Below are 21,953 nucleotides of genomic sequence, written 5' to 3' on the forward strand. Positions count from 1 at the left end.
GAGAGAGAGAGAGAGAGAGAGAGAGAGAGAGAGAGAGAGAGAGAGAGAGAGAGAGAGAGACAGAGAGACAGAGAGACAGAGAGACAGTGAGACAGAGAGACAGAGAGAGAGAGAGAGAGAGAGAGAGAGAGAGAGTGAGAGAGATAGATAGAGAGAGAGAGAGAGATAGAGAGAGAGAGAGAGAGAGAGAGAGAGAGAGAGAGACAGAGACAGAGACAGAGACAGAGAGACAGAGAGACAGAGAGACAGAGAGAGAGAGAGAGAGAGAGAGAGAGAGAGAGAGAGAGAGAGAGAGAGAGAGAGAGAGAGAGAGAGAGAGAGAGAGAGAGAGAGAGAGAGAGAGAGAGACAGAGAGACAGAGAGACAGAGAGACAGAGAGACAGAGAGACAGAGAGACAGAGAGAGAGAGAGAGAGAGAGAGAGAGAGAGAGAGAGAGAGAGAGAGAGAGAGAGAGAGAGAGAGAGAGAGAGAGAGAGAGAGAGAGAGAGAGAGAGAGAGAGAGAGAGAGAGAGAGACACACACAGATACAGACACACACGCAATAAAATTCAACCCATCATGCTGCTTCCCTGCCCTGTTGAGGAATAAAATCACGGTTGTCAGACACAATGACTCCGAGAGACTTAATCAATTGTTGTGACATGCAGAGGTCAGTGCTGAGGCCATGGGCAAATGAACAGGGTCATCTACAGGCCTTGCCATATGTGAAAGGGGGGAAGTGGTTTTGTTGACATAACTTGCTGCTCAAGTTCTTTATCGTGACTGGTCAAAACTGTCACTGCTACATCTGTCAACCCTGGCTTGGAACAATCTAGAAAGGCATCAAACAGATGATTTTAAATTAGACGATGGATTAAACAACACAATAAGGGAACATACTCATACATATGCCATCGAAAGGTAAATGAGAAAGTTTTTAAAAATGGGAAAATTGCAGTTTTAAGAGGATTGATGTTTTCCAGAGGAGACATCATATTGCAAAGAAAGAGCTGTTAGCTTGTAGATATAGTCTCTAATTTCAAAGATTTTATCGATATGACGTGAGGTTTCAGCTTACAAGTGAATGCCATCGCACATGCAGCATGTACCTCTTTTTGGTAGTTATTTACTTTAATGATGTCTGCAAATAAGCCAAAAGTTTATGCAATGTATGACTGATAACATTACACTATTTACCTGATATTTAACTATTTCATTCGAAGCCCCCCTTGCCACCCCCACCCCCCACTCCCTGCATTGCTTCCCCAACACATACAATTAATATGACACATTCAATGAGAAAAGTAGAATAATGAGTAAGTTGGAGCCTTACCAATTCTCGTAAGAATTTTTTTCTTCATTTGAAGACTGCAGTGAGGGAACCAGAGGTCTGAGGTCTCGGACTGAAGATATAATTTTGCATATAAGTAGATTTGCACAAGCAAGAAGTGATGCCACAGGAGTTTGTTCATGAGGGTTCTGCTGGTAAAGAGACGTCCAATAGTGCAGAAACAGGCAATAGTGTAAACCAAAAGCACAGTAGTAAAGCAGCCAAATGGGAAGATTACAGGTAACCCATCACTAATTGTGACAAAATTATTATTTAATTTGGACTATGTTCTGACATAATTCCTAAACAGCACATCAAAAGATTACCACAAAGCAATTGGTGGAACATTATTGAGAAAATTATATAATAGCGTAATTGGTATAATTGCATCATCGATTTTTCCCAAAAGCATGTGAAGGTGAAAATACAAGTATGAAGACCAATTAAAATAGATGAAAAGCTCCTGATAATGGATGTTGTTTATGTCTCAATGAAGTATAATCAGGGTATATTGGTATTTGATGGTTTTTTAGAATCCTTCTCCACCAAGGCCAATGCTCAGACACGTTCCATAGATGGTGGAAGAGGACCAATGACACACTTTCAACAGAACAAGAAATTGAAATTGAAAAAAAAAGAAAAAAAATGTCCAATAAAGTTAACAAGCATAGGTTCATTGAGGGAACAAGAATGACTGCACTATGGTCACAACCTGTGACACAAAACAAAACCCCGGGGCAGTGCATGAATAGCAGAGGCCTATAGCCTGATGTCTTCGGCTGACCAGAAAACCAAGATGGTGGCCATATCATTTTGTCTGTGTGCCTTGGTGTGTGGAGTCAAGCGCCAAATGTGGGTGTGGTCGGGTAGCTGTCCAACCAATGAGTGCATATTTCCAAAATCAAGCCCCAACAACAGCAGCAAAACGGAGCTCCTGGAGAGGTGACATGTCGCAGCTAAAAAAATGGAATACTCTGGGGTCCAAAAATGACATACAAGATGAGGTGCCGGTCTCTTGGTTGTGTAAACTGCGATCAAAACATCATTTGATATGGAAATTGTGATGATTCATCATTTATATTCCTGTCAACAAAGCGATGGGTGGAATTTGTGGGGAAAAAAAATTAATATATGTGTATATTATGTGTGTGTGTGTGTGTGTGTGTGTGTGTGTGTGTGTGTGTGTGTATGTATATATATATATATATATATATATATATATATATATATATATATATATATATATATATATATATATATATATATATATATATATATATAAATATCTATATATATATATATATATATATATATATATATATATATATATATATATATATATATATATATATATATATATATATATATATATATATATATATATATATATATATATATATATATATATATATATATATATATATATATATATATATATATATATATATATATATATATATATATATATATATATATATATATATATATATATATATATATATATATATATATATATATATATATATATATATATATATATATATATATATATATATATATATATATATATATATATATATATATATATATATATATATATATATATATATATATATATATATATATATATATATATATATATATATATATATATATATATATATATATATATATATATATATATATATATATATATATATATATATATATATATATATATATATATATATATATATATATATATATATATATATATATATATATATATATATATATATATATATATATATATATATATATATATATATATATATATATATATATATATATATATATATATATATATATATATATATATATATATATATATATATATATATATATATATATATATATATATATATATATATATATATATATATATATATATATATATATATATATATATATATATATATATATATATATATATATATATATATATATATATATATATATATATATATATATATATATATATATATATATATATATAGGCTGAAATAGAGATTTCAGCTCCTCTTTAATTTAAAAATTACTCTTAAATATCGTCTTTTGATTAAAATTTTGTTTATTGCTTGCATTTAGTTAAACTTTGTTTTATTATTGTTCTGATGCTTATTAATGATTCAAATTATAACCTTGCATTGCATTTGGAGACAGCCAAGTAAAATAAAGCGCAGATAATATTTTCTCATGTCCACGGCACAACTATGCCATGGAAAGCACTACCAATTTTGCTGACCCAAAGGAGGGAGGGAAAAACTTCCCTTTCTCTGTTGATTGGAGATAAAGTGAAGATACTGTGTTTGAAATACTGATGTCTTGTATAAGTTCCACAATAGGGGCCTTGTTGATTGCTTAAACCAGAGAAAGACTCCCATATACGGTGCTTCTCCAGATCCACACCCTTATCGGCTTAAGATGTGCTTTGCTCGAGAATAAGTTGAGCCACTAACCATGAGATGTGCTTTGCTCAAGAGTAAGTTGGTTGAGCCACTAACCACGAGATGTGCCTTGCTCAAGAATACTTCTCTAAAATGAGTATAAATCCTGGGTGACTGAAGATAGGCAGAGCAGTTTTGTTATACTAGTGATAGCATTCTGTTCGGCTTGTGCACAGGTTGATGGGGTGTTTAGTTGATTGTTTGTTTGATTGATTGATTGATGATTAAAGAGAAATTAAAAACCTGTTCTTCACATCTTGGTTTGTGTGTGAAGGTATATTATCCTTGCTGTGAAAGCCATTATATTTGTTGATTATTGTGTCTCTCCTAAATACAGCATTGTAATTTAGCGATCGGGGTCCGAGCCCCGACACGCACACACACACACACACACACACACACACACACACACACACACACACACACACACACACACACACACGATATATAATCACCCCACAGAAAATAATTATGACATAATTCTTCATTAACTCATCAAAACGGTGGAACATTTCACTCATTCCCATCCCCCTGAGATGCTATCACTGACTCCACAGACACCATGATTAAAACTGCAACAGCATGACTCTGACATTTCATGGCCCATCACGGTTACCTGTCCAACTTACAATCTCACGAGATATGCAGAAACCCCATGGAATTGCAACCCTCGAATGATCATGAGCAGCCGAATTGTGCCAACAAATGACCTTAAACCAATTATCTTCTTCCTGATGGATCTGTACACATCTTTAAAAATAAATAATGATGGATGTTTTCTTTCAGAATCTCACGTGGTTCCCGGAACTCCTTGGACAAAGATCTTTAGAATGACATGGGTTTTCTGGTTCCTGGTCGAGTCGTTCAAGATAAAAGTCAGAAATTATAGAAAGGACCCACGGAACCTCTGCGGTAAAAGCCTTTGCTCGAGAAAACACCACATCGTTATTTGGGCGGTGGAAAGGCAACAGAGCGCTGCCTCGATCTCTCCGAAAAAATGAAATTATCTGGGTTTGAAGCAAAATCATGCCCACCACCTATGTACATATATAATACATCATGGTTATATAGCTCAGATAGATACCAATTGCACTGGCCCATATGCTGAGTGGCTGACACCAGAGGCCTGAAGTCTGAGGCCAATATTTACTGTGGCCTTCACAAAGTCCATGACAGATATCAGCTCCAATCTTTCGATACTTGATGATCCTTTTCACGGTCGCTTTGGTCGTTTTAGACTGAACAGAAAATTATAGGGAAGGCATGGTAATTGTGAATACAACAGCTCCAAAGATCACCAAACTGGTGACCTTATGATTTTTCAGGTTACAACTGAGACGTGAGGTCTAAGTGAATGAAAAGCAATCATTGGCACACTCGCTTCACATGGGATCAATCCTATAGAAAAGGCTTTGCTCTTTTCATTTGTGACCCTCTGTGGAGCTCAAATTGAGAGAAATCCCAAAGACTGCAATGTGACCAAACGAGTGTCCAGGATGATTGAAGTGTTGAGCAACCGGTTTGGAAAGGTGTGTGCTGTTGGTTCATACATCAAATAAGTGTTCACGGAAGGGATCATCCAGTCTTCACCTCCCTCCTGGTTTCATAATATGTCCCAATATAATATGCCAGGGAAGTAAGAGGGTAATGGTCATGTAACCCGGGAATATTGTTACGAATCTGGCAGCCATGAGCACACAACAGACAGGTTCCTGAAGCTCAGTTATTTCATTAAGTATATGTGCATAGTTAGAATCCATCCCCTGTGTCTAATGGGTGATTAAATGTTCGTGCGCTGCGGAGTTATTTTGATAGTCAGGGTTTTCTTTTACATCTTCGCTTTCACAACAACACCTTCACCTTTGCTCCATCCTGACGCCATACCGCTCGTGGTGGGCGGAGTTCAATGAAGGACCTGGCATCTCTCTCGACCAATCATAGAGATGCGAGCGAGTTTGCCGTCGTTCGGCCAATGAGAGCCAATGCAGGACAATATTACTCCTCTTCCTGTTTGGGGGGTGGTCCGCCGTGATGCCCGCCACGCCCCCGGTCCAATCAGCGGACTTGGTGCCCCTTTTGGCCAATCACGTGGGTGACGAGCGCATTTGTGCACCAATGTGGATGTGGCTCCTCCCCTCTGGAGAAGGAGTGAATAATTGTTCGGCATGATCCAACTGGAAGGAGTTGGAGTTGGGTTTTGTCTGCCGGTTCATCCCGGATCACCTGGCCTTGCCTGCTGGCACTCGCTGCCTTGTCCACGCTCATGCTGGTTGGCGTCCATCCTTCATCCTCCGTCCCTGGTACTTGGAGTGGCATCGTTGCTGCGGGTTTGAGTCCCACCGATCCAGAACGTCAAAAACCACACGAGGTGGACAGGTCCAAGATAGCTCTGGTCTCCAGCTCACCCTTTCCTCGAGCTGGAAATCTTCAATAAAGACCCGACAGGGTCCATTTCAGGGTATCTGTGTGTGCGTGTGTGGGTCCTGGGCCCCGTCTATAACTAGAATTGTTAAGTGCCTTTGTTGTACATTATTTCTCTTGCTTAGTCGGATAACTCTGCACTTACATGCTCCCCTCATTCCCCGATTATTGTTATAAATAAATATTGCCCTCTTGTTGAATGTCCCAGCTCGTCCTTGTCCTTTCTATCATTGGTTTGCTGCGCTGCGAACGGGAATTAGTAGGCATCATTGTTGCCGTAGTCGTGCAATTGGCCCGGCAGGATTCTGGCACTCTCTGCTTGGGGTATGACTCGGATCCGGCTCGGTAACGGCCCGGATCGCACACATCCTGCAGAGGGTGAATTTCCCAGGTAGTTTGCGTGGCGTTGGTATTTAGGTATATTGAAATTGGCAATTGACCCTATCCCACATGGTCGACCTATTGGCGATCTTCGGTCCGATAAGGGACACGTGACCTTTCGGATTTATCTGAAAGGTACGACCTAAATTCCGGGTGTTCAGTGGAGCCAACTCTACTGCTCCATCTCGCGGTCGTGCTCACCACCGAGACCCGGCCCCACAACAGTATTACAATTTTCTGTCCTTTTTGAAGGAGATGAGAGGTAGTTATGTGGAATTAGGTGGTTTCAGGATCATTCTATAAAAACTTGAAGTTATTCTGGATGATGTTCTTGACTCAAAAGTTGACGGGAAGGTAGAGCAATGTGAACCGGATCCTTTTTTATGTTTTTTTTTCTCAGGTTATACAGCCATCTGTTTGTCGGTCGTCAAGGTGCACTCCGGCGCACTGGCGACAATTGAGGTGGGAAAGCCATGTTCAGTGAATAACTTGCACATGTCATTTAATTTTGATTTGAAGGTGATACATGTCCTTCAATCCTGACAAATCCCTCACTCGCACTATCCCTCTCCGATAGGACCATCTGGCCAACCCTCATATCGACTTTCTTAACAATCCTCTTGAAGAAGTTCAGTCATTCAAACTCTTGGGTGTCACTATCAGCCATGATCTTCATTGGGGAAACCACATTTCAAAGTTGGCCTCCAAAGCCAGCCCCAGAATGGGCATGCTCCATCACACAAAGTCCTTTGGCACACCTGAACTCTTATCCACCTGCAAGGCTTCCATCCGCAACTTTATGGAGCCACTTGATGGACCTCCCAACTGCTCGCCCCACTGGATCGGCTCCCCTGACTCACATCTTGCTCAGCTTGACGCCGTGGAAATGAAGGCCTTCAGGATTATTGGAATCTCCCATGATGAAGCTGAATCTCTGGACTGATCACTGTGCCATCTCAGATAGGTCAGTGGTCTCTGTCTTCTTCCACCTCCTTTCTGGTTTGTACCCTCTGCCCTACCCATATCCAGGGTCACTGCTCACCTCCATTCATTCATTCCTCTTTTTTGCCCCACTGTGGAACAAACTTACACATACTCTTCAATCTCTTTCTTCCCTCCAGGGCTTCAAGACAGCTGTTCATCACCATCTCAGATCTTCACCCACCCAAAAATATGATCGACTCTCCAGCCATTAAACCACCCCCAGCCCTCCCCCAATATTCCTTATGTATCCATCATTTCCACCCCTTGTTTCTCCCCTACTCCTCATCATTACCCACTACATCCCTTGTTTGTCCGTCTCCGTCTATTTTCTCCCTTGGCTCTGCTGTTGTCATTTCCCCTTTCTCTTTCTGCTGTTCCTTTTGTTATGTTTGAGTCCTGATCCGTGCTGTTTTCTTGCTCTTCAACGAGTCTCTGTATCCAATCAATGTGATATATTCCAGAAACTTTGGCTTATTGACGGACATCAACTTGATTTTAAAGTAAAGAATACAAAAAAGTAAAGAATACTGAATGTAAAAAAAGAAAGAAAAGGTATTACCATCGTACATGTTCAGTAAAAGCATACGTACGTAACAAACGTATGACGGGCAGTGTCGAGTATGTTTTCACGAGGGTCCCTTCGTCCTCCCTCCCAGTCTGTTCATGGCTGCACACCCATATCGACACCCTGGTGTTTATTGTAGTTTTCTCACATTGAATTCTGATTGTGTTTTTTCACTTTGTTCACTGTATGAAAGGAAAAGGTCATGCAGCAACGACGACGTGGCAAAATTGGGGATTCCATCATGCATCCCGAGCAGGACTGGTGTGTGATTGGAAAATTACCAATCAACATCACCAATGAATACACAGCCAGTGAATCAGGTCATCACCCCTGGAAAAGAGTTGATGAAAGGCAAACGCTTAAGGCAAGATGAGCTCTCTGCTTCAGGCACCGTGATCAAAGCTCCCTCCTCATTCCCATGGTCCTCCCGTCTTGGCTCATTAATAGTTGGTGCCATTCCATGGAATGTCCTCTGGCTACCTGGAGCATTAACGTGAGGGTCGCTGGTAACGATGATGATCTCAACCGCCATCCCTCTTCACCTCCGTGGAGATCGTGGGACAGACAAGCCCCTCACGGCCACCTGCCGGCAAGTCTTGGCACTAAAATGAGGTGTGGACTCAAAAAAATGAAGAGCAGTTACTGCACTGTCGTCCCAAGAATGACGCCACACATAACAATACACACACACACATTCATATACGAACACTCACACACATACAAACACACACACACACACACATACACACATACAAACACACACACATTCATATACAAACACTCACACACATACATTCATATACAAACACACATACACACACATACACACACATATTCAAACACTCACACACATACACACACACACACACATATTCAAACACTCACACACATACACACACACACTCATATACAAACACTCATACACACATTCATATACAAACACTCATATATACACACACATTCACATACAAACTCCCCCACACATACATACTCACATACAAACTCACACACTCACATTCAAATACTAACACTCACATACATACACTCATACAATCATATACAAACACACAAACACACACTTACACACATACAAACACACACACACATATACAAACCCTCTCACCCATACAAACCCACATTCAAACACACACACACTCACATTCATATACAAATACACATACACACATACACACACATATTCAAACACTCACACACATACACACACATATTCAAACACTCACAGACATACACACACATATTCAAACACTCACACACATACACACACACACATTCATATACAAACACTCATACACACACATTCATATACAAACACTCACACATACACACACACACACACTCATATACAAACACTCATACACACATTCATATACAAACACTCATATATACACACATTCATATACAAACACTCACACACATACAAACACACATACAAACACACACACTCACATTCATATACAAACACTCACATACATACACACATACATTCATATACAAACACACATACACACATACAAACACACACACATATACAAACACTCACACACATACAAACACACATTCAAACACACACACACTCACATTCATATACAAACACACATACACACACATACACACACACATATTCAAACACTCACACACATACACACACACACACACATATTCAAACACTCACACACATACACACACACATATTCAAACACTCACACACATACACACACACATTCATATACAAACACTCATACACACATTCATATACAAACACTCACACACATACACACACACATTCATATACAAACACTCATACACACACATTCATATACAAACACTCACACACATACACACACATTCATATACAAACACTCACACACATACAAACACACATACAAACACACACACTCACATTCATATACAAACACTCACATACATACACACATACATTCATATACAAACACACATACACACACATACACACATACAAACACACACACATATACAAACACTCACACACATACAAACACACATTCAAACACACACACATACATTCATATACAAACACACACACATACACACACATACAAACACACATATATACACTCATACAAACACACACACATACACACACATTCATATACAAACATACACACATACACACACATACATATACAAACACACACACACACACATTCATATACAAACACACACACACACACATTCATATACAAACACACACACACACACACACACACACACACACACACATTCATATACAAACACACATGCACACACACACACACACACACACACACACACACACACATTCATATACAAACACACACACACACACACATTCATATACAAACAAACACACACATTCATATACAAACACACACAAACACACAAACACACACATTCATATACAAACACACACACACACACATTCATATACAAACACACACACACACACACACACACACACACACACACACACACACACACACACACACGTGCTTGGGGGATATCGGCTATTTTTCGGGAAACGGCAAGTTGGATTCAGTGTGATTACCAACTACAGTACTTACTGCATACAACCCTGAAACCTTGAGTAGCTTTCACCGCAAAATCACGTTACAATTATTTCGACATTTCAGAGAGATGTTCATAAACATTATTCCTTATAAACAGCTGCGTGTGAGGGGTGGAAAAAAGAATTGGTTCGGTAATTTAGAAAACACGTTAATACGGCAAATGGCTCGGAAATCATGTGTTATTTCACAACGACTCACTCAGTGACGGAGCACGAACCACTCGCTCAGGGTGACGGAGAATGAACCACTCACTCAGGGTGATGGAGCACGAACCACTCACTCAGGGTGATGGAGAATGAACCACTCACTCAGGGTGATGGAGCACGAACCACTCACTCAGGGTGATGGAGAATGAATCACTCACTCAGGGTGATGGAGAACGAACCACTCGCTCAGGGTGACGGAAAATGAACCATTCGCTCAGGGTGACGGAGAACGAACCACTCGCTCAGGGTGACGGAGCACGAACCACTCGCTCAGGGTGACGGAGCACGAACCACTCGCTCAGGGTGACGGAGCACGAACCACTCGCTCAGGGTGACGGAGCACGAACCACTCGCTCAGGGTGACGGAGCACGAACCACTCACTCAGGGTGACGGAGCACGAACCACTCGCTCAGGGTGACGGAGCATGAACCACTCGCTCAGACAGGGTGATGCAGCCCGAACCACTTGCTCTGAATGTGTGTCATGGCAAAAGTGTCTGCAGAGAGTGAGCGATTTGCAAAGAAACGGTACCGCTTCGATAATGGGCGCTTGGCAAGTGGCTTAAGCACTCATCGAAGGACTCCAATTAAATGGTTGATGAAGAACGGATGGTTAGGCTGCTGCTGCTGCATACCATAAACAACCCATAACTAAATCCCATCTTCACCGCACACGCAGCATTTCATGAATTAAATCAATTAATGAAGTAAAATGACTTCATCCACAAAAGAGTTTCAGCTTCATGCAAAAACAATCATTGAGACATTGCAAATTTCAATCACCCATGAAATAAACATTGCAGAAAATGTGGCATTTTGCCTGCTCATCTGTGTATGTATCACGTAGTGCATCAGCTCGAGGTCCGCCCAAACACGATAACTTTATTTTAAAATGTCCGTTTTTTAAAAAAAACCAGATTTGCTTTGATTCCCTGTAAAGCACATCACGCAATCTCCGAAAATATTTCCAAAGATCTGGCAAACGCTCTGGATCGGCAGTCCCTCTGTGGGATGTGGTGTGAGGTCTTGCAGTGAATGCATTAAATCATGTAGCTCAATGAAACTGGTTAATTTTGTTATGTTCCTAATTTTTTTTTGCTCAATCAACATAATTCTCCAAACAGTCGAAAAAGATAAGTTTAATGCTTTCGAAATTTCACTTTTTCTTGTGTTTGCGTAGAGAAGGGAACATATCCTCCCTAGCTGAAAGTAAATAGGTATATCTGCATAGTTATAAGACTCGTTATTTCGTTAAATTTTCAGATTTCACAAGATATTTTGACACTTATTTAGTCCAGACGATATCTGATCCTCAAAACCGAAATAATATTTCGATGATATACTTTCGTCCATGAGAGTAGATCGTGGAAAATTGTATCATATATTGCATGAAATTGTTCCAAGCTCCTAATTTGAAAACTACAGTACTTACAAAAGCGATGTGTGCAGCGATTCGTAGCTATGATGAACAGGCATTTGATATGAGTGAGGAAAGTGAAAAAATAACTTTATCTGTAAGAAATCGTTGCAGCCTATTCCAAGTCAAGGCATGGTTGAGCAGGCCAAAAACATGGCGGCTTCAGATCCCAGCGAGGTTCCCCAGGAAACACCTTTGGACCCAGAGAGCGAGGTGGCCGAGAATCTTAACACCTTAAGACCCAAAGATTGACGTGGCCGAGGATCGCCTGATGAAGGATATCATTAAATAATGCCGTTAATTATCTTCAAAAGGGGTGCTTTAATTAACCCAAACACCCAATTTTCACTCTTGCACTTCCTTGGAGTTTTTTTCATATGCATGCAAAGTTTCAGCCTGCTAGGTTTCATGGTTTTGGAGTTATGGAGGAAACACACACACACGCACGCACGCTGCGCGCACACGCACGCACACACACATTGCCTTTTATCAGTATAGATGTAGTTCATAATCATTTTCTTTTGTTATTATATTTGGTGTCGCCGAAGGAGAGGTATTACATTTGGGTCCATCTGTCTGTCTTTGGTTGTTTGTCCACACAGAACTTTTGTGTTTTTCTCCGCAACTGCTTGTCGGATTGAGAGGAAATTTTCACCATTGTTGTGACTACGCATGTAGAATGTTTTAATGATAATTATGACTTCATAGGTCACGTGGTGTGGCAGCCATGTTGGAAAAACAAAAAAAACTTTGGACCTCGCTCTCTGAAACCCCAACCATGGGAAAAATTGAAACTCAACACAAAGCAAGTTCTCCTCATGGGGAATGAGTGTGATGTTTTTTATGATGTCATTGGTGCCTTCGTTATGATGTCATAATTGCAAATGTATAACGCTACATCCGATCATTGTGAAAAATTTTCATGGTCATCCGGGTATAAAATGGTTCACAAAATTTTTTGCTGACGTCATCGGTCACGTGATTCAGCAGCCATATTGTTTTTAAATTAAAAACCTTTTAAAAATCTTCTTCTCTAAAATGGCTGAACAGATCGAGGCAAAACTTCACACAAATGTTCCCCAAGGCATACGTGTGTCAAGCCGTCAATCACCCTTCACTGAGGCATGAGGATGTCGACATACTGGAGAGAAAAATGTTTATTAACTATCAATCATCTGCGCACATGGAGAGCAGACACCAGGAAGACCAATTAACAATTGAGGAACCCGAGGAGAGTGCTCTGTCTGGATGGCAAAGCCACCTCCATATGTATGTTTATCTTGTGACGTTGTCTTATCCCAGCATACAATAGCCCTTCCTTTCATCAAAGGACCAGCTGGTTTACCACAATATACAAAGGTTTGGTCCGGTGATTCTGTGGGGTGATGTAGGGCGAGCGATTATAATAATCGATGTGGGAATGAGCAAACATGGGACAGATTTGGAAGGGGAAGGTTGAGGATTTGGAGGGAGATGGGTTGAGGAATTGTGGGAAGGTGGGGAGGGAATTTGAAGGCTTGGAGTGGGGAGGGGATTGAAGCCATTGGGTTGGAAGGGGAAGGTTGAGGATTTGGAGGGAGATGGGTTGAGAAATTGTGGGAAGGTGGTATGGGGAGGGAATTTGAAGGCTTGGAGTGGGGAGGGGATTGAAGCCATTGGGTTGGAAGGGGAAGGTTGAGGACTTGGGGTTTTACCCCAGCCCCCCCTCCAAATAGGTGTTTCCTCTTCTCCGAAACTACACACGATTTCGGTGATACTTGACTACAACCTTCATCACCCGTGATGTACTAAAGTGTGTTCACAGCATTAAAAAAAAATCAGTCTAAGGGGGTCTGCACGGGGTTTGAGTGAATGATGCTCCTGATCCAGGTGATCTTCAGGACACTTGGTCCTATTTTTATTGTGATTAATTTTATTTGTACCACTCTTTCAAGTTGCTAAAGTCTATTTGTCTAATGTTCTTCGATCACCCCCTGTTTATTGCCCTATTATTTTCATTTTTCTCCCAGTCCTAGTCCACTTGACTTTTCATGCCTGAAGCTTCCCTGTCAAAATCAATCATTATGACCCCCACGTGCACAAGGACCTCTGACCCTGCTCTGACTCATTCTCACCCTACATCAACCCTCGTCCCTATCGCGTCTTTCTCTGTTGCTCCGATGAAGTCAATTAATGTCCAAAACATCAGCTTCTCCTTGCTTCCCACAGCAGTTCGTATAATAGTTCAATCAACATCCTGTTGATTTCATCCATATTGTACTATACTTGTTCACCGATGCAGATCGACACAAGCCTTCATGAGCATCCTGGAGGGAATGATGAAGGGTATAGTGGGATGAAGAATCAGAGAGAGCAAGGCTGGAGGAGAGGTGGCAGTAAATAGAGAGGACACCAACCCGTCTGTGATGAGAGAGCAGCAGGCTCTGTGCTTCTGCTTCTCTGTGGGAGATGCCAATGATGTTTCGATATTTTTGTTCAACAGCATCCAGCAGGTACAGGTGTGAATTTCAATGACCTACGAGTAGTTCTGTAGTGCTGTTCAAAGAATTCACTGTCGGTGAGCACATCAAGAGGTTGAAAGCAGCCATCGGCAGCAGGGTACAGCAGCTTGTTTGGTAGGAAGCGATCCATCGTGATTACAAGAAAATAATGACTTTTGGAATAAATAACGTGTGGAACATATCAGCAAAAAATAAATAACACCAGCTAAGAACCTGCGTTGGCACAACCAGATGATGATGATGTTTAAATATTTACCTGAAGACATGAATATTTGGAAATGAATAATTGAACAGCACAAGAAGAAGTCTGTCTTAAGATTCCATTGTATTATCTAGATCAGTGGTTTTCAAACTTTTTTTTAGTGGCGACCCAATTTCAGAACCTCTCCACATCGCGCGACCCAAAAGATTCAAAACCCAATTCATAATATACAAGATAAGATTTCATATGACACAATAACATTTACTGTTTACTTTATTCACCATCGTCATGTTTTCATAGACAAGTAAACGGAGAATAGCCGACAGTATCCAAATAGTACAGTTGAATGTTTCAGAAGTTTAGTCAAAATGACATTTAGCTATATCAGTGAGAAGGATGAGCCTGTTTTTCAGAAACCAACTTCTCTATTCGTGGAGAAGTGGATGACAATGCCAGGATTATATCATGCTCCATTTCTAGGTGATTTCTGTTCTTTGTTTTAATCACCACCATGGTGGAGAATGACTGCTCACAAAAGTATGATGAAGGATATGGCATGAGAACCTTAATGGCGTGCCGTGACAGGGTCGGGTACGACGGCAGCATTTCGCACCAGAATGTCGACAACAAATTCGTCCGCGCAAGAGCCTGCGCTCCTGAATCCTGCTGGAGCTGTACAAGCTCTTCCTGTGCTGTATCATCTTCATCAGCAATCGAGTCCAGTGGAGCCGTGAAAGGGTCCCGAACCATAGAAAAGGACTGCACATCCAGCTCAGGGAAATAGTGCTCGAACTGTTCAATGAGCGACCGAAGGTGACGTGCTATCTCCCCAGAAAGACTGTCGAGCTCAGTATCATCGTACTGGCAGGTCGTTAGATGCTCCACCAGATGGGGGAAAAGGTTGAAGCGCTTAACAGCTGCTTTGTCTGCCAGTAATTTTAGAGTCGCCAGAAATCTGCTCATTTTGTCGTGAAAAATCATGAGGTTGGCGTCTTTGCCTTGGAGGGAGCGGTTGAGGACATTGAGACGTTCAAAGATGTCAACGAGATAGCACAGTTCTGACAGCCAAGAGTCTGACTCAAGCAACGCTACCCATGCCGTTTTCCCTTGTGTGCGTAGGAACTCCTTCAGTTCATCTTTGAGCTCGTAAACGCGCAGAATAACGTTTCCTCGAGATAACCATCTGACTTGAGTGTAGAATAGTAAATTCTTATGGTCGGCGTCCATCTCCTGGCTGAATAGCCTGAATAACCTAGTGTTGAGGGCGCTCGATTTGATGTGATTCAGCATTTTTACGACTTCTGAGAGCACGCTCTGCAAGGTTTCTGGCAAAGTACGAGAGGCGAGCGCTTTTCGGTGAATCATGCAGTGTACCATGGAGGTCTGAGGAGCCACCTCAAACAATTTAGCCTTGAATCCAGAACGCACTCCTAACATTGCTGGTGCGCCGTCTGTTGTAGAACCGAGCAACTTTCCGAAGTCCAGATCATGGTCATGATAAAACTGCTCTAATTTCCCCAAAATGTCCTCGCCTTTGGTGGTGGCCTCCTATGATTTGATGAGCAGAGGCTCATCGACAAAGTTATCAGCCTTGATGAAGCGGACCCAGACGATGAGTTGCGCGTACGATGCGATATCGGTGGACTCGTCCAACTGTATGGCGTGCCGCGGCGATTCCTTGATCTTCTGTACGACCTGAGCCGTTATGTCCAGACTCATATCTTCAATTCTGCGTTGGATGGTGTTGTCAGAGAGGGGTATAACTGCCAGTTTCTTTGCTGCTTCCTCCCCAACCATCAGAGATACCATGTCCTTTGCACATGGCAGCAGGAATTCGTCCACAATGGAGTGAGGCTTTTTAGTTTTGGCAACATGGAGCGACACTCGATACGAGGCCTCTAATGCCCGAGAATTGGTCTGATGGCATGTACCCTCTCTGTCAAGACGCGTATTCTTGAGTGCAAGAAGTTTCCTCTCAAAGAACGCTCTCTCCTTATCCTGATAAGGTGCATGTTTTGTAGTCAAATGCCTCTGCAACTTATTTTGTTTCCTAGACTCCGTAGAAAGCACTTCGAAAGAAATCACACACTGAGGCCTCTGCGCCCCACTTTTATCCACCACGTAGTAAAATCCAAGGTCCAGAAATTTATCCTGGTAAGAATGTTCTCGAGATGTGCTGGTGGCCGGTGCTGCCATCACAAATAAGGTCTCGAGTCGTACATGGAGACGTGAATAGACGTTAATGATGGAGTCAGAGTCTGAGTCTGAGAGGCCGTGGATCAAACCACTAATTTCCCGCCAAAATGAACCGCCCTTCAGCGAGCCCGCGCATCGGCTGGATCCCATTCCAAGCGTCATGTTGCGCCAGTTCCCATACTTTGAACGAACCGTTTATATTACATCCCGTAAAAGTGAACACCGATCGAAAATAGACAATTTTTTTTTCGCTGCAAGCGGACGCCCGCGACCCCACAAAATTTGCTCGGCGACCCCACTCGGGGTCGCGCCCCCGGGTTTGAAAAACCAAGATCTAGATGCTGCATCTTCTCATTACAGTATTTCAAACCGTTTACAATACAGTGCTGTACGTAATGTCAAGCCGAAGGATGACGTCACAATCCATACTATGGAAGTGTGGACCAATCACCGTTTTTGAATACATTTTTGTGAGTTGCTAAAAAAAATTTTTTGATAAGGTGTGATGAAACTGATCGAGTCTCCTCATCAAGGTCCAGCAACTTTAAACGTAATTTGGTTCAAAAAACCTCTGTTCGATCCGTGAGTACCAAAACGTGAGAGTGAAGTCTGATATAATTAATCAATCGGTGGCTGAAGTGCAATTGCGCTGCTGCAGAATATGGATTGGAAAACTACAAGTCTTACGATACCTGGGCGGAAAAAGTTTAATCGGCCACAGTTTTGTGCGCACCTGTGCAGTCCAATGTGCGCCATCAAGCAATTCACCCATTTGGATGTGCAACTGAAGTTGTTTCGCACTCCTCGCAGGCTTTTTATTGTTCTTTTTTTCTTGCCAATCACGTCGTCGTTATCACGATCGACACACGTGAGCGTCACAGCCGACGGGGTCGCCGCGCGGTTGCCGGGCCATCGTTGCGGTGGCGCGCAAAGCAGCATCGCACGCTGCAATCTGGGCTCATGCCTCGGGAGATGCGCTGCCCTTTTGCCTCGACGCTTCCTCGGGTCTCGGTGCATTTATCAGCCTTAATAAGATGCTGCCTCGCTCGTCGTCCTGTGTGAGCCGCCCCAAAATTAGCGTATTAGGGGCGAGCATAGGGGGTGGTGGGGCCGAACGGGACGCGTCGCGCGTTCCCTGTTTATCAAACCGAGCGCAGCGCAGCGTTCCGTTTAATCATCGGCCACCGGGGGCCTAATCATGCCGGTCGGATTCGTGGAGCCAATTTATAATGGGGCCTCGGCAAATCCCATTGCCCAAGCCACACGGCCCCGATTTGTAAATGGGTGTGAAGCATTGTTGGCTTTGTTAATTGAGTTGTTAAAAATGGAGCGAAGCTGCGGAATAAAATGGACAGACATCCTGAGCGAAACGCTCATTGGCATTCACCTGCCGATTCATTTCAAGGCGCTGGAATCTCTGTCCGGCGTAAAGATTTTCATCGGGACGTATTACGCAAAGTGATCGTCGGTCGCCCTGCAAGTCATAATTTGTAAAAAATTAACGACGTATAAAAATCGTTATATAATCCCAAAGGAAGTGTGCGCCTTTGAAAAGCTACCTTGTACGTGTTCTGATTGGTAAATTGGAAACAAAATAATATGTCGAAGAAAAGAAAGGAAAGAAAAGTGAAGGTATGGAGTGCTCGCTTGCTGCACGCACGTCGCGCAGGCTTCATTCGGAGATTCCCCGAAACTATGATTCATATCCGCATGATGATCGATGCAACCTCGATTATTGAGTGAGAGTGTGGCAGAATCGAGTGATGTCAAGAGATTGACAAGATCCTATCGAGGGGACTTTTGTTGGCATCACTGTTTACGGGCATCGTCTCTAAATACCTCTTGTTCACCTGCGGGGCCTTCATCCGTGGCTTCAAGGTGGAGTGGTGCTCTCCCCTCTGGAGCTGGCGCCCCTGCCTCGCACCTTGAATCATTGGGGTCTCCAGCAATGAGACTATGTCTGTTGGCATGTCGTTTTGCCATCGCGGATGGGTTGGTGGTCTTTCTGTCTTCTTCCACCTTTGTGGTCTTGCAACCCTTGCCCCCTCCATGCTTTGACCCCCGTGGTTCCTACAGGGTGCACGTGATCCACCAGGAACCCCCTTCTGGTGAAATTCCCAAAATCCAGAATGATTGCTCACCTCCACTCATTCGTTCCTCTTTTTTTTTTTTTACAACCTGTGGAACCAAGTTCCACATTCCCTTCAGTCGAGTCCTTCTCCCCCGGTCTTCGGGACAGCTGTTCGCTGGCATCTCGGATCGTCCTCCACCCAGGCCCATGATATTTTCTACCCACGTTAGGCCACATCCATCCCCCCAGATCTCAAAAGTTGCCAGTTTTTCCTTCCTGAGAGTTTGATTGTGTATCCATCTCATGCAACCCCTGCAACCTCCACTGCCCCTCATTGTTACCTGCATCCCTCGTTTGTCCGTCTCTGTCTATATTGTCCCAAGGCGACCCTCTCTTTCTGCTGTTCCTTTTGTTCTGTTGCATCCTGATCTGTTCTGTGTTCCAGCTCTTCCACGAGCCTTCACTTTGTATTAAAAACAAAACAAAAAAATCCCCCAAAACAAACCAGAAGTTCAGGGAAAGGTGATGGGTTCCACAACGTCTCAGCACGGCACTGTGACAGCAACACGGTGATGAAACCAAAACTTCACCATCCTGGATCAGAACATTAGACATTCACAAAACTGAACGAGCCTTTGTGCAAGGACAGCCATTTTTTTTCCTCGGAAACATTTGGAGTGCTTGGCATCCTGACGTTTCACAGGCAATGATGACACGATTTGAGACTAATGCTGAGACCGTGATTCTCAAGTCCATGATGTGGACTTGCAGCTCCACACATCCTTCCATGATGTGAGTAGTCTTTGACATCTCAGCAAATCCACCTCCCTATCTTGCAATGTAATTTTTCACTTTTCTGTCGAATTACTGGCTCATGAGGTGGATAAAATGACCTAAGTTTTCAGTTATTTTTTTTGATAAAAAAACAAAGAATTCTGGAAGTAAATGATGATAAGATCCTTCTTGAGAAAAGAAAAAAAAGGAAGAAAAGAAGTTATTTGTTCTTGAGGTTACCATGATGAGTGGTTCCTGAATATGTTGCAATTAAATTAAGTGTACTGCATTAGTCATTGTCAATGAGTGCTGACAGGATGACCTAGAGGTACCCACACTCGCCTCGATGCTGTCGATCCCGGGTTTGAATCCCGACCCAGCTATAAACTGTCATCCCAAAGTTTTGCAAGCAGGGCGATTCATCAATGCATGTGTGTGATGTGTCTGTGTGTGCCGTCCCTCGGATGGATGTTAAATGGGCGTCCCGTCTGCTGACATTTGTTGGTGGATGTCAATGATTCCACGGTGTCCTTCATGAGGAGTCGGCGAGCCATCGCCGGCACCACGAACAGATTCCAAATTCCTGCTTTAATTGCGTCAGCGTCACAGCCGCACCCTCAGCCAATCACCCAGCAGCCTCGTGCTGCGTGCGAACGAATAATCTTCTTCCTCTTGCATCTGGCAACTTGGCTGCCACGTCGTCATGCGCCATTTTGTTGGCACGTGACCCTGCCACTGATGCTGTGCTCCTCCACCAGTAAACTGGTACTCATTTCATTGACCTCAGAAGGATGACAAGCTGAGTCAATCCCACCTGGTGTTAATTCAGTGGCCAACAGGGCTCAAACTCAGGACACCAAGATCCCAAGATCACAAGCCAGCCACCCGAGCTGCTCAGCCAACACCAGGCTGATGAAGAATAATCTCAAAGTAATGCACATTCAATAAAAATAGAAAAAAAAATCAACTTGTGGTGCAGTCGGACATAAAAATGTTATGGTTTTATTGTACAACTTTGTCGAACCGTGCTGAAGGCCAGTTGGGCGTGCTAGTCGAGCCCATGTAGGCCTTTCAGCATACCGCACATCATGGAGATTGTGGGTAAACACTCAGTTTCGGGCACTGATAACTGTGACATAAAACCACATTCAAAGTACAACTACAAACGTGTGATTACACGAGATGTAATGTTATCGTTACATTAGATAACTTTGTCCAAATTCTTCAGGCCTTCTTCAGGGAGCATTACTATTAGGATAGGCCACACCTGGGACTGCGTATATTATTGATTTTGTCTGTGCACAGATGCGCTCAATGACACACTCACAGATACACACACTTCACAAAACCCGCTCTCCTGTCCTTTCAGGAACAGGTGATGCTCATGAATGATCATTTCCGCATTCCCCAAAATTGACTGCAGATGCATGTGTGGCAATGGGGAAATTCTCCAAATGCAGTTGGTACCCAGCTCGCTCCTCTTCTGTAGGTCGTGAAATCCGAGGAATTTCGCATTCTTGGCATCTCCTGACAGGAAAACGAGTCCCAAGGTTTGCTTTTCATCCACCGCAGGCTGGTTCGGGGACACTCTGTTTCCGATCACCTCACTTCTTTCCTCCCGGCGTCTGCTCTCTACTTCCTCCACATGCAACGCCACCCCCATCCCGGGTCGCTAGTGTTCTTCCAGAAACCCACACCTGGTTTGCCTCCTCAAGTGGAAGGTGGTTGCTCACCTCCATTCCTTCAACCAACTCCCTGAATTTGTTGCCTCGTGCTCTTCCCTTCACGCATACTTCAAGCATTTCGTGCATCATCACCTCATGCTATCTCCGA

The 21,953-nt window shown here is 42.6% G+C and overlaps 1 pseudogene; it reads right to left on the reverse strand.

The window, feature by feature from the left end:
- Positions 1–8,039: 8,039 nt before the first annotated feature.
- LOC147022687 (uncharacterized) lies at positions 8,040–15,007 on the reverse strand (annotated as a pseudogene).
- Between the last annotated feature and the right edge of the window lie 6,946 nt (positions 15,008–21,953).

This window comes from Eptatretus burgeri, chromosome 7 (assembly GCF_056783735.1).
Source record: "Eptatretus burgeri isolate ZD-2024b chromosome 7, Ebu_testis_v1, whole genome shotgun sequence".
In the NCBI taxonomy this organism is placed as follows: domain Eukaryota; kingdom Metazoa; phylum Chordata; class Myxini; order Myxiniformes; family Myxinidae; genus Eptatretus; species Eptatretus burgeri.